Source organism: Ambystoma mexicanum, unplaced genomic scaffold (assembly GCF_040938575.1).
Source record: "Ambystoma mexicanum isolate Mex_15411 unplaced genomic scaffold, UKY_AmexF1_1 Mex_scaf34, whole genome shotgun sequence".
Taxonomy (NCBI): domain Eukaryota; kingdom Metazoa; phylum Chordata; class Amphibia; order Caudata; family Ambystomatidae; genus Ambystoma; species Ambystoma mexicanum.
In genome coordinates this window covers 1,905,894-1,923,752 of record NW_027182449.1, presented here as the reverse complement: position 1 = coordinate 1,923,752, position 17,859 = coordinate 1,905,894, and the positions used below count along the sequence as shown (strand labels likewise).

The following is a 17,859-nucleotide window of genomic DNA, read 5'->3' as shown; positions in this document are numbered from 1 at the left end:
AGGGCCTGGGCGCGAAAGCAGAGCCCGGGCAGGGCAGGCTGGCTTCAAGAACTACCGGGGCACCTGATATCATGGGGCGCACAAGTCTGGGGTTAGGCACCTGTGCACTTCACCCCTCCAGTGAATGCTGGCCCTCTTGACCGCAGCAACATTCAGGGGCCCAACCTACACATGACACACATGACTTTCACATTTTTTTATTTCACCAATCCATCAGGCCTGTGGACCCCTGAACGGCCCAGGGCTGGCCCTCTTGACTGCAGCAAAATAAACTCTGCTGCACGAGCTTGGGCCCTGTGTGCAAACAACCTGACTCGCACACTAAACTCTTTCTTTCTTTCACCAATAAATCAGGGGAAAGCGCGAACGCAGTCCCCCACTACCAGAAATAATGCAGTCGAGAATCCCGCATTTGGGGACATCGCAGGGGTCAGCAAATCCGATGTGCAATGGAGGAGTCTCACCCTGGGAGCTCTGCCTTGCTGATCACAGATGCTCCCCTGCCAGGTAAGTATGAGTTGCGAGCCAGAGGGCAGGGCTTGGGCCTGTTCTGGAAGCCCCGCTAAGCGAGGGTGAGAAGGCCGGCCCTGACCCAGCCCCAGCCCTCCCGGAAGCCCTGAGCGTCTGCGGAGCTGCCTGTCCCACGTGCAGGGGGAAGCTCCGGCAGGCAGAGCCCAGCAGAAGAGGCACATTGTGGCACAGTTCATGTCTCCCACCAGGCCCTGCTCGGCCTGAGATTTGCATAAATTCGGACCTGGCTGCCAGCCAGCAGGCCCAGTCGGAAAGCGAGCAGGCCTGGCGCAGTGGGCCCACTGGCCCGTCGGCCCCAGGCGGGTCCATGGCCCTCCTGAGCCGACAGGTCACCCCGCTTAACAAGAGCGTCTCGGGTGGGGTGCCCCCCGCCAGGACACGGCAAGGCCCGATCGTGCCCGATCGGTGCTCGGACGGGGCGGGCGGCAGCGGCGGCCGGGAGCCAGTTTCACCCCTGCCCCCAAAACCCCAGGAGCTGGCTGGGCCTTCCTTAGGTTGGAGGGCCTGGGCGCGAAAGCAGAGCCCGGGCAGGGCAGGCTAGCTTCAAGAACTACCGGGGCACCTGATATCATGGGGCGCACAAGTCTGGGGTTAGGCACCTGTGCACTTCACCCCTCCAGTGAATGCTGGCCCTCTTGACCGCAGCAACATTCAGGGGCCCAACCTACACATGACACACATGACTTTCACATTTTTTTATTTCACCAATCCATCAGGCCTGTGGACCCCTGAACGGCCCAGGGCTGGCCCTCTTGACTGCAGCAAAATAAACTCTGCTGCACGAGCTTGGGCCCTGTGTGCAAACAACCTGACTCGCACACTAAACTCTTTCTTTCTTTCACCAATAAATCAGGGGAAAGCGCGAACGCAGTCCCCCACTACCAGAAATAATACAGTCGAGAATCCCGCATTTGGGGACATCGCAGGGGTCAGCAAATCCGATGTGCAATGGATGAGCCTCACCCTGGGAGCTCTGCCTTGCTGATCACAGATGCTCCCCTGCCAGGTAAGTATGAGTTGCGAGCCAGAGGGCAGGGCTTGGGCCTGTTCTGGAAGCCCCGCTAAGCGAGGGTGAGAAGGCCGGCCCTGACCCAGCCCCAGCCCTCCCGGAAGCCCTGAGCGTCTGCGGAGCTGCCTGTCCCACGTGCAGGGGGAAGCTCCGGCAGGCAGAGCCCAGCAGAAGAGGCACATTGTGGCACAGTTCATGTCTCCCACCAGGCCCTGCTCGGCCTGAGATTTGCATAAATTCGGACCTGGCTGCCAGCCAGCAGGCCCAGTCGGAAAGCGAGCAGGCCTGGCGCAGTGGGCCCACTGGCCCGTCGGCCCCAGGCGGGTCCATGGCCCTCCTGAGCCGACAGGTCACCCCGCTTAACAAGAGCGTCTCGGGTGGGGTGCCCCCCGCCAGGACACGGCAAGGCCCGATCGTGCCCGATCGGTGCTCGGACGGGGCGGGCGGCAGCGGCGGCCGGGAGCCAGTTTCACCCCTGCCCCCAAAACCCCAGGAGCTGGCTGGGCCTTCCTTAGGTTGGAGGGCCTGGGCGCGAAAGCAGAGCCCGGGCAGGGCAGGCTGGCTTCAAGAACTACCGGGGCACCTGATATCATGGGGCGCACAAGTCTGGGGTTAGGCACCTGTGCACTTCACCCCTCCAGTGAATGCTGGCCCTCTTGACCGCAGCAACATTCAGGGGCCCAACCTACACATGACACACATGACTTTCACATTTTTTTATTTCACCAATCCATCAGGCCTGTGGACCCCTGAACGGCCCAGGGCTGGCCCTCTTGACTGCAGCAAAATAAACTCTGCTGCACGAGCTTGGGCCCTGTGTGCAAACAACCTGACTCGCACACTAAACTCTTTCTTTCTTTCACCAATAAATCAGGGGAAAGCGCGAACGCAGTCCCCCACTACCAGAAATAATGCAGTCGAGAATCCCGCATTTGGGGACATCGCAGGGGTCAGCAAATCCGATGTGCAATGGATGAGCCTCACCCTGGGAGCTCTGCCTTGCTGATCACAGATGCTCCCCTGCCAGGTAAGTATGAGTTGCGAGCCAGAGGGCAGGGCTTGGGCCTGTTCTGGAAGCCCCGCTAAGCGAGGGTGAGAAGGCCGGCCCTGACCCAGCCCCAGCCCTCCCGGAAGCCCTGAGCGTCTGCGGAGCTGCCTGTCCCACGTGCAGGGGGAAGCTCCGGCAGGCAGAGCCCAGCAGAAGAGGCACATTGTGGCACAGTTCATGTCTCCCACCAGGCCCTGCTCGGCCTGAGATTTGCATAAATTCGGACCTGGCTGCCAGCCAGCAGGCCCAGTCGGAAAGCGAGCAGGCCTGGCGCAGTGGGCCCACTGGCCCGTCGGCCCCAGGCGGGTCCATGGCCCTCCTGAGCCGACAGGTCACCCCGCTTAACAAGAGCGTCTCGGGTGGGGTGCCCCCCGCCAGGACACGGCAAGGCCGTGAAGGCAAGGCCCGATCGTGCCCGATCGGTGCTCGGACGGGGCGGGCGGCAGCGGCGGCCGGGAGCCAGTCTCACCCCTGCCCCCAAAACCCCAGGAGCTGGCTGGGCCTTCCTTAGGTTGGAGGGCCTGGGCGCGAAAGCAGAGCCCGGGCAGGGCAGGCTGGCTTCAAGAACTACCGGGGCACCTGATATCATGGGGCGCACAAGTCTGGGGTTAGGCACCTGTGCACTTCACCCCTCCAGTGAATGCTGGCCCTCTTGACCGCAGCAACATTCAGGGGCCCAACCTACACATGACACACATGACTTTCACATTTTTTTATTTCACCAATCCATCAGGCCTGTGGACCCCTGAACGGCCCAGGGCTGGCCCTCTTGACTGCAGCAAAATAAACTCTGCTGCACGAGCTTGGGCCCTGTGTGCAAACAACCTGACTCGCACACTAAACTCTTTCTTTCTTTCACCAATAAATCAGGGGAAAGCGCGAACGCAGTCCCCCACTACCAGAAATAATGCAGTCGAGAATCCCGCATTTGGGGACATCGCAGGGGTCAGCAAATCCGATGTGCAATGGAGGAGTCTCACCCTGGGAGCTCTGCCTTGCTGATCACAGATGCTCCCCTGCCAGGTAAGTATGAGTTGCGAGCCAGAGGGCAGGGCTTGGGCCTGTTCTGGAAGCCCCGCTAAGCGAGGGTGAGAAGGCCGGCCCTGACCCAGCCCCAGCCCTCCCGGAAGCCCTGAGCGTCTGCGGAGCTGCCTGTCCCACGTGCAGGGGGAAGCTCCGGCAGGCAGAGCCCAGCAGAAGAGGCACATTGTGGCACAGTTCATGTCTCCCACCAGGCCCTGCTCGGCCTGAGATTTGCATAAATTCGGACCTGGCTGCCAGCCAGCAGGCCCAGTCGGAAAGCGAGCAGGCCTGGCGCAGTGGGCCCACTGGCCCGTCGGCCCCAGGCGGGTCCATGGCCCTCCTGAGCCGACAGGTCACCCCGCTTAACAAGAGCGTCTCGGGTGGGGTGCCCCCCGCCAGGACACGGCAAGGCCGTGAAGGCAAGGCCCGATCGGTGCTCGGACGGGGCGGGCGGCAGCGGCGGCCGGGAGCCAGTCTCACCCCTGCCCCCAAAACCCCAGGAGCTGGCCGGGCCTTCCTTAGGTTGGAGGGCCTGGGCGCGAAAGCAGAGCCCGGGCAGGGCAGGCTGGCTTCAAGAACTACCGGGGCACCTGATATCATGGGGCGCACAAGTCTGGGGTTAGGCACCTGTGCACTTCACCCCTCCAGTGAATGCTGGCCCTCTTGACCGCAGCAACATTCAGGGGCCCAACCTACACATGACACACATGACTTTCACATTTTTTTATTTCACCAATCCATCAGGCCTGTGGACCCCTGAACGGCCCAGGGCTGGCCCTCTTGACTGCAGCAAAATAAACTCTGCTGCACGAGCTTGGGCCCTGTGAGCAAACAACCTGACTCGCACACTAAACTCTTTCTTTCTTTCACCAATAAATCAGGGGAAAGCGCGAACGCAGTCCCCCACTACCAGAAATAATGCAGTCGAGAATCCCGCATTTGGGGACATCGCAGGGGTCAGCAAATCCGATGTGCAATGGATGAGCCTCACCCTGGGAGCTCTGCCTTGCTGATCACAGATGCTCCCCTGCCAGGTAAGTATGAGTTGCGAGCCAGAGGGCAGGGCTTGGGCCTGTTCTGGAAGCCCCGCTAAGCGAGGGTGAGAAGGCCGGCCCTGACCCAGCCCCAGCCCTCCCGGAAGCCCTGAGCGTCTGCGGAGCTGCCTGTCCCACGTGCAGGGGGAAGCTCCGGCAGGCAGAGCCCAGCAGAAGAGGCACATTGTGGCACAGTTCATGTCTCCCACCAGGCCCTGCTCGGCCTGAGATTTGCATAAATTCGGACCTGGCTGCCAGCCAGCAGGCCCAGTCGGAAAGCGAGCAGGCCTGGCGCAGTGGGCCCACTGGCCCGTCGGCCCCAGGCGGGTCCATGGCCCTCCTGAGCCGACAGGTCACCCCGCTTAACAAGAGCGTCTCGGGTGGGGTGCCCCCCGCCAGGACACAGCAAGGCCCGATCGTGCCCGATCGGTGCTCGGACGGGGCGGGCGGCAGCGGCGGCCGGGAGCCAGTTTCACCCCTGCCCCCAAAACCCCAGGAGCTGGCTGGGCCTTCCTTAGGTTGGAGGGCCTGGGCGCGAAAGCAGAGCCCGGGCAGGGCAGGCTGGCTTCAAGAACTACCGGGGCACCTGATATCATGGGGCGCACAAGTCTGGGGTTAGGCACCTGTGCACTTCACCCCTCCAGTGAATGCTGGCCCTCTTGACCGCAGCAACATTCAGGGGCCCAACCTACACATGACACACATGACTTTCACATTTTTTATTTCACCAATCCATCAGGCCTGTGGACCCCTGAACGGCCCAGGGCTGGCCCTCTTGACTGCAGCAAAATAAACTCTGCTGCACGAGCTTGGGCCCTGTGTGCAAACAACCTGACTCGCACACTAAACTCTTTCTTTCTTTCACCAATAAATCAGGGGAAAGCGCGAACGCAGTCCCCCACTACCAGAAATAATACAGTCGAGAATCCCGCATTTGGGGACATCGCAGGGGTCAGCAAATCCGATGTGCAATGGATGAGCCTCACCCTGGGAGCTCTGCCTTGCTGATCACAGATGCTCCCCTGCCAGGTAAGTATGAGTTGCGAGCCAGAGGGCAGGGCTTGGGCCTGTTCTGGAAGCCCCGCTAAGCGAGGGTGAGAAGGCCGGCCCTGACCCAGCCCCAGCCCTCCCGGAAGCCCTGAGCGTCTGCGGAGCTGCCTGTCCCACGTGCAGGGGGAAGCTCCGGCAGGCAGAGCCCAGCAGAAGAGGCACATTGTGGCACAGTTCATGTCTCCCACCAGGCCCTGCTCGGCCTGAGATTTGCATAAATTCGGACCTGGCTGCCAGCCAGCAGGCCCAGTCGGAAAGCGAGCAGGCCTGGCGCAGTGGGCCCACTGGCCCGTCGGCCCCAGGCGGGTCCATGGCCCTCCTGAGCCGACAGGTCACCCCGCTTAACAAGAGCGTCTCGGGTGGGGTGCCCCCCGCCAGGACACGGCAAGGCCCGATCGTGCCCGATCGGTGCTCGGACGGGGCGGGCGGCAGCGGCGGCCGGGAGCCAGTTTCACCCCTGCCCCCAAAACCCCAGGAGCTGGCTGGGCCTTCCTTAGGTTGGAGGGCCTGGGCGCGAAAGCAGAGCCCGGGCAGGGCAGGCTGGCTTCAAGAACTACCGGGGCACCTGATATCATGGGGCGCACAAGTCTGGGGTTAGGCACCTGTGCACTTCACCCCTCCAGTGAATGCTGGCCCTCTTGACCGCAGCAACATTCAGGGGCCCAACCTACACATGACACACATGACTTTCACATTTTTTTATTTCACCAATCCATCAGGCCTGTGGACCCCTGAACGGCCCAGGGCTGGCCCTCTTGACTGCAGCAAAATAAACTCTGCTGCACGAGCTTGGGCCCTGTGAGCAAACAACCTGACTCGCACACTAAACTCTTTCTTTCTTTCACCAATAAATCAGGGGAAAGCGCGAACGCAGTCCCCCACTACCAGAAATAATGCAGTCGAGAATCCCGCATTTGGGGACATCGCAGGGGTCAGCAAATCCGATGTGCAATGGAGGAGTCTCACCCTGGGAGCTCTGCCTTGCTGATCACAGATGCTCCCCTGCCAGGTAAGTATGAGTTGCGAGCCAGAGGGCAGGGCTTGGGCCTGTTCTGGAAGCCCCGCTAAGCGAGGGTGAGAAGGCCGGCCCTGACCCAGCCCCAGCCCTCCCGGAAGCCCTGAGCGTCTGCGGAGCTGCCTGTCCCACGTGCAGGGGGAAGCTCCGGCAGGCAGAGCCCAGCAGAAGAGGCACATTGTGGCACAGTTCATGTCTCCCACCAGGCCCTGCTCGGCCTGAGATTTGCATAAATTCGGACCTGGCTGCCAGCCAGCAGGCCCAGTCGGAAAGCGAGCAGGCCTGGCGCAGTGGGCCCACTGGCCCGTCGGCCCCAGGCGGGTCCATGGCCCTCCTGAGCCGACAGGTCACCCCGCTTAACAAGAGCGTCTCGGGTGGGGTGCCCCCCGCCAGGACACGGCAAGGCCGTGAAGGCAAGGCCCGATCGGTGCTCGGACGGGGCGGGCGGCAGCGGCGGCCGGGAGCCAGTCTCACCCCTGCCCCCAAAACCCCAGGAGCTGGCCGGGCCTTCCTTAGGTTGGAGGGCCTGGGCGCGAAAGCAGAGCCCGGGCAGGGCAGGCTGGCTTCAAGAACTACCGGGGCACCTGATATCATGGGGCGCACAAGTCTGGGGTTAGGCACCTGTGCACTTCACCCCTCCAGTGAATGCTGGCCCTCTTGACCGCAGCAACATTCAGGGGCCCAACCTACACATGACACACATGACTTTCACATTTTTTTATTTCACCAATCCATCAGGCCTGTGGACCCCTGAACGGCCCAGGGCTGGCCCTCTTGACTGCAGCAAAATAAACTCTGCTGCACGAGCTTGGGCCCTGTGAGCAAACAACCTGACTCGCACACTAAACTCTTTCTTTCTTTCACCAATAAATCAGGGGAAAGCGCGAACGCAGTCCCCCACTACCAGAAATAATGCAGTCGAGAATCCCGCATTTGGGGACATCGCAGGGGTCAGCAAATCCGATGTGCAATGGATGAGCCTCACCCTGGGAGCTCTGCCTTGCTGATCACAGATGCTCCCCTGCCAGGTAAGTATGAGTTGCGAGCCAGAGGGCAGGGCTTGGGCCTGTTCTGGAAGCCCCGCTAAGCGAGGGTGAGAAGGCCGGCCCTGACCCAGCCCCAGCCCTCCCGGAAGCCCTGAGCGTCTGCGGAGCTGCCTGTCCCACGTGCAGGGGGAAGCTCCGGCAGGCAGAGCCCAGCAGAAGAGGCACATTGTGGCACAGTTCATGTCTCCCACCAGGCCCTGCTCGGCCTGAGATTTGCATAAATTCGGACCTGGCTGCCAGCCAGCAGGCCCAGTCGGAAAGCGAGCAGGCCTGGCGCAGTGGGCCCACTGGCCCGTCGGCCCCAGGCGGGTCCATGGCCCTCCTGAGCCGACAGGTCACCCCGCTTAACAAGAGCGTCTCGGGTGGGGTGCCCCCCGCCAGGACACGGCAAGGCCCGATCGTGCCCGATCGGTGCTCGGACGGGGCGGGCGGCAGCGGCGGCCGGGAGCCAGTTTCACCCCTGCCCCCAAAACCCCAGGAGCTGGCTGGGCCTTCCTTAGGTTGGAGGGCCTGGGCGCGAAAGCAGAGCCCGGGCAGGGCAGGCTGGCTTCAAGAACTACCGGGGCACCTGATATCATGGGGCGCACAAGTCTGGGGTTAGGCACCTGTGCACTTCACCCCTCCAGTGAATGCTGGCCCTCTTGACCGCAGCAACATTCAGGGGCCCAACCTACACATGACACACATGACTTTCACATTTTTTTATTTCACCAATCCATCAGGCCTGTGGACCCCTGAACGGCCCAGGGCTGGCCCTCTTGACTGCAGCAAAATAAACTCTGCTGCACGAGCTTGGGCCCTGTGTGCAAACAACCTGACTCGCACACTAAACTCTTTCTTTCTTTCACCAATAAATCAGGGGAAAGCGCGAACGCAGTCCCCCACTACCAGAAATAATGCAGTCGAGAATCCCGCATTTGGGGACATCGCAGGGGTCAGCAAATCCGATGTGCAATGGATGAGCCTCACCCTGGGAGCTCTGCCTTGCTGATCACAGATGCTCCCCTGCCAGGTAAGTATGAGTTGCGAGCCAGAGGGCAGGGCTTGGGCCTGTTCTGGAAGCCCCGCTAAGCGAGGGTGAGAAGGCCGGCCCTGACCCAGCCCCAGCCCTCCCGGAAGCCCTGAGCGTCTGCGGAGCTGCCTGTCCCACGTGCAGGGGGAAGCTCCGGCAGGCAGAGCCCAGCAGAAGAGGCACATTGTGGCACAGTTCATGTCTCCCACCAGGCCCTGCTCGGCCTGAGATTTGCATAAATTCGGACCTGGCTGCCAGCCAGCAGGCCCAGTCGGAAAGCGAGCAGGCCTGGCGCAGTGGGCCCACTGGCCCGTCGGCCCCAGGCGGGTCCATGGCCCTCCTGAGCCGACAGGTCACCCCGCTTAACAAGAGCGTCTCGGGTGGGGTGCCCCCCGCCAGGACACGGCAAGGCCGTGAAGGCAAGGCCCGATCGTGCCCGATCCGGTGCTCGGACGGGGCGGGCGGCAGCGGCGGCCGGGAGCCAGTCTCACCCCTGCCCCCAAAACCCCAGGAGCTGGCTGGGCCTTCCTTAGGTTGGAGGGCCTGGGCGCGAAAGCAGAGCCCGGGCAGGGCAGGCTGGCTTCAAGAACTACCGGGGCACCTGATATCATGGGGCGCACAAGTCTGGGGTTAGGCACCTGTGCACTTCACCCCTCCAGTGAATGCTGGCCCTCTTGACCGCAGCAACATTCAGGGGCCCAACCTACACATGACACACATGACTTTCACATTTTTTTATTTCACCAATCCATCAGGCCTGTGGACCCCTGAACGGCCCAGGGCTGGCCCTCTTGACTGCAGCAAAATAAACTCTGCTGCACGAGCTTGGGCCCTGTGTGCAAACAACCTGACTCGCACACTAAACTCTTTCTTTCTTTCACCAATAAATCAGGGGAAAGCGCGAACGCAGTCCCCCACTACCAGAAATAATGCAGTCGAGAATCCCGCATTTGGGGACATCGCAGGGGTCAGCAAATCCGATGTGCAATGGAGGAGTCTCACCCTGGGAGCTCTGCCTTGCTGATCACAGATGCTCCCCTGCCAGGTAAGTATGAGTTGCGAGCCAGAGGGCAGGGCTTGGGCCTGTTCTGGAAGCCCCGCTAAGCGAGGGTGAGAAGGCCGGCCCTGACCCAGCCCCAGCCCTCCCGGAAGCCCTGAGCGTCTGCGGAGCTGCCTGTCCCACGTGCAGGGGGAAGCTCCGGCAGGCAGAGCCCAGCAGAAGAGGCACATTGTGGCACAGTTCATGTCTCCCACCAGGCCCTGCTCGGCCTGAGATTTGCATAAATTCGGACCTGGCTGCCAGCCAGCAGGCCCAGTCGGAAAGCGAGCAGGCCTGGCGCAGTGGGCCCACTGGCCCGTCGGCCCCAGGCGGGTCCATGGCCCTCCTGAGCCGACAGGTCACCCCGCTTAACAAGAGCGTCTCGGGTGGGGTGCCCCCCGCCAGGACACGGCAAGGCCGTGAAGGCAAGGCCCGATCGTGCCCGATCGGTGCTCGGACGGGGCGGGCGGCAGCGGCGGCCGGGAGCCAGTCTCACCCCTGCCCCCAAAACCCCAGGAGCTGGCTGGGCCTTCCTTAGGTTGGAGGGCCTGGGCGCGAAAGCAGAGCCCGGGCAGGGCAGGCTGGCTTCAAGAACTACCGGGGCACCTGATATCATGGGGCGCACAAGTCTGGGGTTAGGCACCTGTGCACTTCACCCCTCCAGTGAATGCTGGCCCTCTTGACCGCAGCAACATTCAGGGGCCCAACCTACACATGACACACATGACTTTCACATTTTTTTATTTCACCAATCCATCAGGCCTGTGGACCCCTGAACGGCCCAGGGCTGGCCCTCTTGACTGCAGCAAAATAAACTCTGCTGCACGAGCTTGGGCCCTGTGTGCAAACAACCTGACTCGCACACTAAACTCTTTCTTTCTTTCACCAATAAATCAGGGGAAAGCGCGAACGCAGTCCCCCACTACCAGAAATAATGCAGTCGAGAATCCCGCATTTGGGGACATCGCAGGGGTCAGCAAATCCGATGTGCAATGGAGGAGTCTCACCCTGGGAGCTCTGCCTTGCTGATCACAGATGCTCCCCTGCCAGGTAAGTATGAGTTGCGAGCCAGAGGGCAGGGCTTGGGCCTGTTCTGGAAGCCCCGCTAAGCGAGGGTGAGAAGGCCGGCCCTGACCCAGCCCCAGCCCTCCCGGAAGCCCTGAGCGTCTGCGGAGCTGCCTGTCCCACGTGCAGGGGGAAGCTCCGGCAGGCAGAGCCCAGCAGAAGAGGCACATTGTGGCACAGTTCATGTCTCCCACCAGGCCCTGCTCGGCCTGAGATTTGCATAAATTCGGACCTGGCTGCCAGCCAGCAGGCCCAGTCGGAAAGCGAGCAGGCCTGGCGCAGTGGGCCCACTGGCCCGTCGGCCCCAGGCGGGTCCATGGCCCTCCTGAGCCGACAGGTCACCCCGCTTAACAAGAGCGTCTCGGGTGGGGTGCCCCCCGCCAGGACACGGCAAGGCCCGATCGTGCCCGATCGGTGCTCGGACGGGGCGGGCGGCAGCGGCGGCCGGGAGCCAGTTTCACCCCTGCCCCCAAAACCCCAGGAGCTGGCTGGGCCTTCCTTAGGTTGGAGGGCCTGGGCGCGAAAGCAGAGCCCGGGCAGGGCAGGCTGGCTTCAAGAACTACCGGGGCACCTGATATCATGGGGCGCACAAGTCTGGGGTTAGGCACCTGTGCACTTCACCCCTCCAGTGAATGCTGGCCCTCTTGACCGCAGCAACATTCAGGGGCCCAACCTACACATGACACACATGACTTTCACATTTTTTTATTTCACCAATCCATCAGGCCTGTGGACCCCTGAACGGCCCAGGGCTGGCCCTCTTGACTGCAGCAAAATAAACTCTGCTGCACGAGCTTGGGCCCTGTGTGCAAACAACCTGACTCGCACACTAAACTCTTTCTTTCTTTCACCAATAAATCAGGGGAAAGCGCGAACGCAGTCCCCCACTACCAGAAATAATACAGTCGAGAATCCCGCATTTGGGGACATCGCAGGGGTCAGCAAATCCGATGTGCAATGGATGAGCCTCACCCTGGGAGCTCTGCCTTGCTGATCACAGATGCTCCCCTGCCAGGTAAGTATGAGTTGCGAGCCAGAGGGCAGGGCTTGGGCCTGTTCTGGAAGCCCCGCTAAGCGAGGGTGAGAAGGCCGGCCCTGACCCAGCCCCAGCCCTCCCGGAAGCCCTGAGCGTCTGCGGAGCTGCCTGTCCCACGTGCAGGGGGAAGCTCCGGCAGGCAGAGCCCAGCAGAAGAGGCACATTGTGGCACAGTTCATGTCTCCCACCAGGCCCTGCTCGGCCTGAGATTTGCATAAATTCGGACCTGGCTGCCAGCCAGCAGGCCCAGTCGGAAAGCGAGCAGGCCTGGCGCAGTGGGCCCACTGGCCCGTCGGCCCCAGGCGGGTCCATGGCCCTGCTGAGCCGACAGGTCACCCCGCTTAACAAGAGCGTCTCGGGTGGGGTGCCCCCCGCCAGGACACGGCAAGGCCCGATCGTGCCCGATCGGTGCTCGGACGGGGCGGGCGGCAGCGGCGGCCGGGAGCCAGTTTCACCCCTGCCCCCAAAACCCCAGGAGCTGGCTGGGCCTTCCTTAGGTTGGAGGGCCTGGGCGCGAAAGCAGAGCCCGGGCAGGGCAGGCTGGCTTCAAGAACTACCGGGGCACCTGATATCATGGGGCGCACAAGTCTGGGGTTAGGCACCTGTGCACTTCACCCCTCCAGTGAATGCTGGCCCTCTTGACCGCAGCAACATTCAGGGGCCCAACCTACACATGACACACATGACTTTCACATTTTTTTATTTCACCAATCCATCAGGCCTGTGGACCCCTGAACGGCCCAGGGCTGGCCCTCTTGACTGCAGCAAAATAAACTCTGCTGCACGAGCTTGGGCCCTGTGTGCAAACAACCTGACTCTGCACACTAAACTCTTTCTTTCTTTCACCAATAAATCAGGGGAAAGCGCGAACGCAGTCCCCCACTACCAGAAATAATGCAGTCGAGAATCCCGCATTTGGGGACATCGCAGGGGTCAGCAAATCCGATGTGCAATGGATGAGCCTCACCCTGGGAGCTCTGCCTTGCTGATCACAGATGCTCCCCTGCCAGGTAAGTATGAGTTGCGAGCCAGAGGGCAGGGCTTGGGCCTGTTCTGGAAGCCCCGCTAAGCGAGGGTGAGAAGGCCGGCCCTGACCCAGCCCCAGCCCTCCCGGAAGCCCTGAGCGTCTGCGGAGCTGCCTGTCCCACGTGCAGGGGGAAGCTCCGGCAGGCAGAGCCCAGCAGAAGAGGCACATTGTGGCACAGTTCATGTCTCCCACCAGGCCCTGCTCGGCCTGAGATTTGCATAAATTCGGACCTGGCTGCCAGCCAGCAGGCCCAGTCGGAAAGCGAGCAGGCCTGGCGCAGTGGGCCCACTGGCCCGTCGGCCCCAGGCGGGTCCATGGCCCTCCTGAGCCGACAGGTCACCCCGCTTAACAAGAGCGTCTCGGGTGGGGTGCCCCCCGCCAGGACACGGCAAGGCCGTGAAGGCAAGGCCCGATCGTGCCCGATCGGTGCTCGGACGGGGCGGGCGGCAGCGGCGGCCGGGAGCCAGTCTCACCCCTGCCCCCAAAACCCCAGGAGCTGGCTGGGCCTTCCTTAGGTTGGAGGGCCTGGGCGCGAAAGCAGAGCCCGGGCAGGGCAGGCTGGCTTCAAGAACTACCGGGGCACCTGATATCATGGGGCGCACAAGTCTGGGGTTAGGCACCTGTGCACTTCACCCCTCCAGTGAATGCTGGCCCTCTTGACCGCAGCAACATTCAGGGGCCCAACCTACACATGACACACATGACTTTCACATTTTTTTATTTCACCAATCCATCAGGCCTGTGGACCCCTGAACGGCCCAGGGCTGGCCCTCTTGACTGCAGCAAAATAAACTCTGCTGCACGAGCTTGGGCCCTGTGTGCAAACAACCTGACTCGCACACTAAACTCTTTCTTTCTTTCACCAATAAATCAGGGGAAAGCGCGAACGCAGTCCCCCACTACCAGAAATAATGCAGTCGAGAATCCCGCATTTGGGGACATCGCAGGGGTCAGCAAATCCGATGTGCAATGGAGGAGTCTCACCCTGGGAGCTCTGCCTTGCTGATCACAGATGCTCCCCTGCCAGGTAAGTATGAGTTGCGAGCCAGAGGGCAGGGCTTGGGCCTGTTCTGGAAGCCCCGCTAAGCGAGGGTGAGAAGGCCGGCCCTGACCCAGCCCCAGCCCTCCCGGAAGCCCTGAGCGTCTGCGGAGCTGCCTGTCCCACGTGCAGGGGGAAGCTCCGGCAGGCAGAGCCCAGCAGAAGAGGCACATTGTGGCACAGTTCATGTCTCCCACCAGGCCCTGCTCGGCCTGAGATTTGCATAAATTCGGACCTGGCTGCCAGCCAGCAGGCCCAGTCGGAAAGCGAGCAGGCCTGGCGCAGTGGGCCCACTGGCCCGTCGGCCCCAGGCGGGTCCATGGCCCTCCTGAGCCGACAGGTCACCCCGCTTAACAAGAGCGTCTCGGGTGGGGTGCCCCCCGCCAGGACACGGCAAGGCCCGATCGTGCCCGATCGGTGCTCGGACGGGGCGGGCGGCAGCGGCGGCCGGGAGCCAGTTTCACCCCTGCCCCCAAAACCCCAGGAGCTGGCTGGGCCTTCCTTAGGTTGGAGGGCCTGGGCGCGAAAGCAGAGCCCGGGCAGGGCAGGCTGGCTTCAAGAACTACCGGGGCACCTGATATCATGGGGCGCACAAGTCTGGGGTTAGGCACCTGTGCACTTCACCCCTCCAGTGAATGCTGGCCCTCTTGACCGCAGCAACATTCAGGGGCCCAACCTACACATGACACACATGACTTTCACATTTTTTTATTTCACCAATCCATCAGGCCTGTGGACCCCTGAACGGCCCAGGGCTGGCCCTCTTGACTGCAGCAAAATAAACTCTGCTGCACGAGCTTGGGCCCTGTGTGCAAACAACCTGACTCGCACACTAAACTCTTTCTTTCTTTCACCAATAAATCAGGGGAAAGCGCGAACGCAGTCCCCCACTACCAGAAATAATACAGTCGAGAATCCCGCATTTGGGGACATCGCAGGGGTCAGCAAATCCGATGTGCAATGGATGAGCCTCACCCTGGGAGCTCTGCCTTGCTGATCACAGATGCTCCCCTGCCAGGTAAGTATGAGTTGCGAGCCAGAGGGCAGGGCTTGGGCCTGTTCTGGAAGCCCCGCTAAGCGAGGGTGAGAAGGCCGGCCCTGACCCAGCCCCAGCCCTCCCGGAAGCCCTGAGCGTCTGCGGAGCTGCCTGTCCCACGTGCAGGGGGAAGCTCCGGCAGGCAGAGCCCAGCAGAAGAGGCACATTGTGGCACAGTTCATGTCTCCCACCAGGCCCTGCTCGGCCTGAGATTTGCATAAATTCGGACCTGGCTGCCAGCCAGCAGGCCCAGTCGGAAAGCGAGCAGGCCTGGCGCAGTGGGCCCACTGGCCCGTCGGCCCCAGGCGGGTCCATGGCCCTCCTGAGCCGACAGGTCACCCCGCTTAACAAGAGCGTCTCGGGTGGGGTGCCCCCCGCCAGGACACGGCAAGGCCCGATCGTGCCCGATCGGTGCTCGGACGGGGCGGGCGGCAGCGGCGGCCGGGAGCCAGTTTCACCCCTGCCCCCAAAACCCCAGGAGCTGGCTGGGCCTTCCTTAGGTTGGAGGGCCTGGGCGCGAAAGCAGAGCCCGGGCAGGGCAGGCTGGCTTCAAGAACTACCGGGGCACCTGATATCATGGGGCGCACAAGTCTGGGGTTAGGCACCTGTGCACTTCACCCCTCCAGTGAATGCTGGCCCTCTTGACCGCAGCAACATTCAGGGGCCCAACCTACACATGACACACATGACTTTCACATTTTTTTATTTCACCAATCCATCAGGCCTGTGGACCCCTGAACGGCCCAGGGCTGGCCCTCTTGACTGCAGCAAAATAAACTCTGCTGCACGAGCTTGGGCCCTGTGTGCAAACAACCTGACTCGCACACTAAACTCTTTCTTTCTTTCACCAATAAATCAGGGGAAAGCGCGAACGCAGTCCCCCACTACCAGAAATAATGCAGTCGAGAATCCCGCATTTGGGGACATCGCAGGGGTCAGCAAATCCGATGTGCAATGGATGAGCCTCACCCTGGGAGCTCTGCCTTGCTGATCACAGATGCTCCCCTGCCAGGTAAGTATGAGTTGCGAGCCAGAGGGCAGGGCTTGGGCCTGTTCTGGAAGCCCCGCTAAGCGAGGGTGAGAAGGCCGGCCCTGACCCAGCCCCAGCCCTCCCGGAAGCCCTGAGCGTCTGCGGAGCTGCCTGTCCCACGTGCAGGGGGAAGCTCCGGCAGGCAGAGCCCAGCAGAAGAGGCACATTGTGGCACAGTTCATGTCTCCCACCAGGCCCTGCTCGGCCTGAGATTTGCATAAATTCGGACCTGGCTGCCAGCCAGCAGGCCCAGTCGGAAAGCGAGCAGGCCTGGCGCAGTGGGCCCACTGGCCCGTCGGCCCCAGGCGGGTCCATGGCCCTCCTGAGCCGACAGGTCACCCCGCTTAACAAGAGCGTCTCGGGTGGGGTGCCCCCCGCCAGGACACGGCAAGGCCGTGAAGGCAAGGCCCGATCGGTGCTCGGACGGGGCGGGCGGCAGCGGCGGCCGGGAGCCAGTCTCACCCCTGCCCCCAAAACCCCAGGAGCTGGCCGGGCCTTCCTTAGGTTGGAGGGCCTGGGCGCGAAAGCAGAGCCCGGGCAGGGCAGGCTGGCTTCAAGAACTACCGGGGCACCTGATATCATGGGGCGCACAAGTCTGGGGTTAGGCACCTGTGCACTTCACCCCTCCAGTGAATGCTGGCCCTCTTGACCGCAGCAACATTCAGGGGCCCAACCTACACATGACACACATGACTTTCACATTTTTTTATTTCACCAATCCATCAGGCCTGTGGACCCCTGAACGGCCCAGGGCTGGCCCTCTTGACTGCAGCAAAATAAACTCTGCTGCACGAGCTTGGGCCCTGTGAGCAAACAACCTGACTCGCACACTAAACTCTTTCTTTCTTTCACCAATAAATCAGGGGAAAGCGCGAACGCAGTCCCCCACTACCAGAAATAATGCAGTCGAGAATCCCGCATTTGGGGACATCGCAGGGGTCAGCAAATCCGATGTGCAATGGATGAGCCTCACCCTGGGAGCTCTGCCTTGCTGATCACAGATGCTCCCCTGCCAGGTAAGTATGAGTTGCGAGCCAGAGGGCAGGGCTTGGGCCTGTTCTGGAAGCCCCGCTAAGCGAGGGTGAGAAGGCCGGCCCTGACCCAGCCCCAGCCCTCCCGGAAGCCCTGAGCGTCTGCGGAGCTGCCTGTCCCACGTGCAGGGGGAAGCTCCGGCAGGCAGAGCCCAGCAGAAGAGGCACATTGTGGCACAGTTCATGTCTCCCACCAGGCCCTGCTCGGCCTGAGATTTGCATAAATTCGGACCTGGCTGCCAGCCAGCAGGCCCAGTCGGAAAGCGAGCAGGCCTGGCGCAGTGGGCCCACTGGCCCGTCGGCCCCAGGCGGGTCCATGGCCCTCCTGAGCCGACAGGTCACCCCGCTTAACAAGAGCGTCTCGGGTGGGGTGCCCCCCGCCAGGACACGGCAAGGCCCGATCGTGCCCGATCGGTGCTCGGACGGGGCGGGCGGCAGCGGCGGCCGGGAGCCAGTTTCACCCCTGCCCCCAAAACCCCAGGAGCTGGCTGGGCCTTCCTTAGGTTGGAGGGCCTGGGCGCGAAAGCAGAGCCCGGGCAGGGCAGGCTGGCTTCAAGAACTACCGGGGCACCTGATATCATGGGGCGCACAAGTCTGGGGTTAGGCACCTGTGCACTTCACCCCTCCAGTGAATGCTGGCCCTCTTGACCGCAGCAACATTCAGGGGCCCAACCTACACATGACACACATGACTTTCACATTTTTTTATTTCACCAATCCATCAGGCCTGTGGACCCCTGAACGGCCCAGGGCTGGCCCTCTTGACTGCAGCAAAATAAACTCTGCTG

General features: G+C 62.1%; 17 non-coding genes across 17 annotated transcripts; all 17 read right to left on the bottom strand.

The window, feature by feature from the left end:
- Positions 1-351: 351 nt before the first annotated feature.
- Positions 352-515, bottom strand: LOC138558473 (U1 spliceosomal RNA). Its single transcript, XR_011298621.1, has one exon. It is a non-coding gene; the product is annotated as a U1 spliceosomal RNA (small nuclear RNA).
- An 866-nt stretch (positions 516-1,381) lies between these two features.
- Positions 1,382-1,545, bottom strand: LOC138558311 (U1 spliceosomal RNA). The gene has a single exon (XR_011298463.1). It is a non-coding gene; the product is annotated as a U1 spliceosomal RNA (small nuclear RNA).
- An 866-nt stretch (positions 1,546-2,411) lies between these two features.
- LOC138558088 (U1 spliceosomal RNA) lies at positions 2,412-2,575 on the bottom strand. The gene has a single exon (XR_011298243.1). It is a non-coding gene; the product is annotated as a U1 spliceosomal RNA (small nuclear RNA).
- Positions 2,576-3,455: 880 nt separating this feature from the next.
- Positions 3,456-3,619, bottom strand: LOC138558472 (U1 spliceosomal RNA). The gene has a single exon (XR_011298620.1). It is a non-coding gene; the product is annotated as a U1 spliceosomal RNA (small nuclear RNA).
- An 870-nt stretch (positions 3,620-4,489) lies between these two features.
- Positions 4,490-4,653, bottom strand: LOC138558087 (U1 spliceosomal RNA). The gene has a single exon (XR_011298242.1). It is a non-coding gene; the product is annotated as a U1 spliceosomal RNA (small nuclear RNA).
- An 865-nt stretch (positions 4,654-5,518) lies between these two features.
- Positions 5,519-5,682, bottom strand: LOC138558310 (U1 spliceosomal RNA). Its single transcript, XR_011298462.1, has one exon. It is a non-coding gene; the product is annotated as a U1 spliceosomal RNA (small nuclear RNA).
- Positions 5,683-6,548: 866 nt separating this feature from the next.
- Positions 6,549-6,712, bottom strand: LOC138558471 (U1 spliceosomal RNA). Its single transcript, XR_011298619.1, has one exon. It is a non-coding gene; the product is annotated as a U1 spliceosomal RNA (small nuclear RNA).
- An 870-nt stretch (positions 6,713-7,582) lies between these two features.
- LOC138558086 (U1 spliceosomal RNA) lies at positions 7,583-7,746 on the bottom strand. The gene has a single exon (XR_011298241.1). It is a non-coding gene; the product is annotated as a U1 spliceosomal RNA (small nuclear RNA).
- An 866-nt stretch (positions 7,747-8,612) lies between these two features.
- LOC138558085 (U1 spliceosomal RNA) lies at positions 8,613-8,776 on the bottom strand. The gene has a single exon (XR_011298240.1). It is a non-coding gene; the product is annotated as a U1 spliceosomal RNA (small nuclear RNA).
- An 881-nt stretch (positions 8,777-9,657) lies between these two features.
- Positions 9,658-9,821, bottom strand: LOC138558470 (U1 spliceosomal RNA). The gene has a single exon (XR_011298618.1). It is a non-coding gene; the product is annotated as a U1 spliceosomal RNA (small nuclear RNA).
- Positions 9,822-10,701: 880 nt separating this feature from the next.
- On the bottom strand, positions 10,702-10,865 carry LOC138558469 (U1 spliceosomal RNA). The gene has a single exon (XR_011298617.1). It is a non-coding gene; the product is annotated as a U1 spliceosomal RNA (small nuclear RNA).
- An 866-nt stretch (positions 10,866-11,731) lies between these two features.
- Positions 11,732-11,895, bottom strand: LOC138558309 (U1 spliceosomal RNA). The gene has a single exon (XR_011298461.1). It is a non-coding gene; the product is annotated as a U1 spliceosomal RNA (small nuclear RNA).
- Positions 11,896-12,762: 867 nt separating this feature from the next.
- LOC138558084 (U1 spliceosomal RNA) lies at positions 12,763-12,926 on the bottom strand. Its single transcript, XR_011298239.1, has one exon. It is a non-coding gene; the product is annotated as a U1 spliceosomal RNA (small nuclear RNA).
- Positions 12,927-13,806: 880 nt separating this feature from the next.
- Positions 13,807-13,970, bottom strand: LOC138558468 (U1 spliceosomal RNA). The gene has a single exon (XR_011298616.1). It is a non-coding gene; the product is annotated as a U1 spliceosomal RNA (small nuclear RNA).
- Positions 13,971-14,836: 866 nt separating this feature from the next.
- LOC138558307 (U1 spliceosomal RNA) lies at positions 14,837-15,000 on the bottom strand. Its single transcript, XR_011298459.1, has one exon. It is a non-coding gene; the product is annotated as a U1 spliceosomal RNA (small nuclear RNA).
- An 866-nt stretch (positions 15,001-15,866) lies between these two features.
- On the bottom strand, positions 15,867-16,030 carry LOC138558082 (U1 spliceosomal RNA). Its single transcript, XR_011298237.1, has one exon. It is a non-coding gene; the product is annotated as a U1 spliceosomal RNA (small nuclear RNA).
- Positions 16,031-16,900: 870 nt separating this feature from the next.
- Positions 16,901-17,064, bottom strand: LOC138558081 (U1 spliceosomal RNA). The gene has a single exon (XR_011298236.1). It is a non-coding gene; the product is annotated as a U1 spliceosomal RNA (small nuclear RNA).
- Positions 17,065-17,859: the final 795 nt, after the last annotated feature.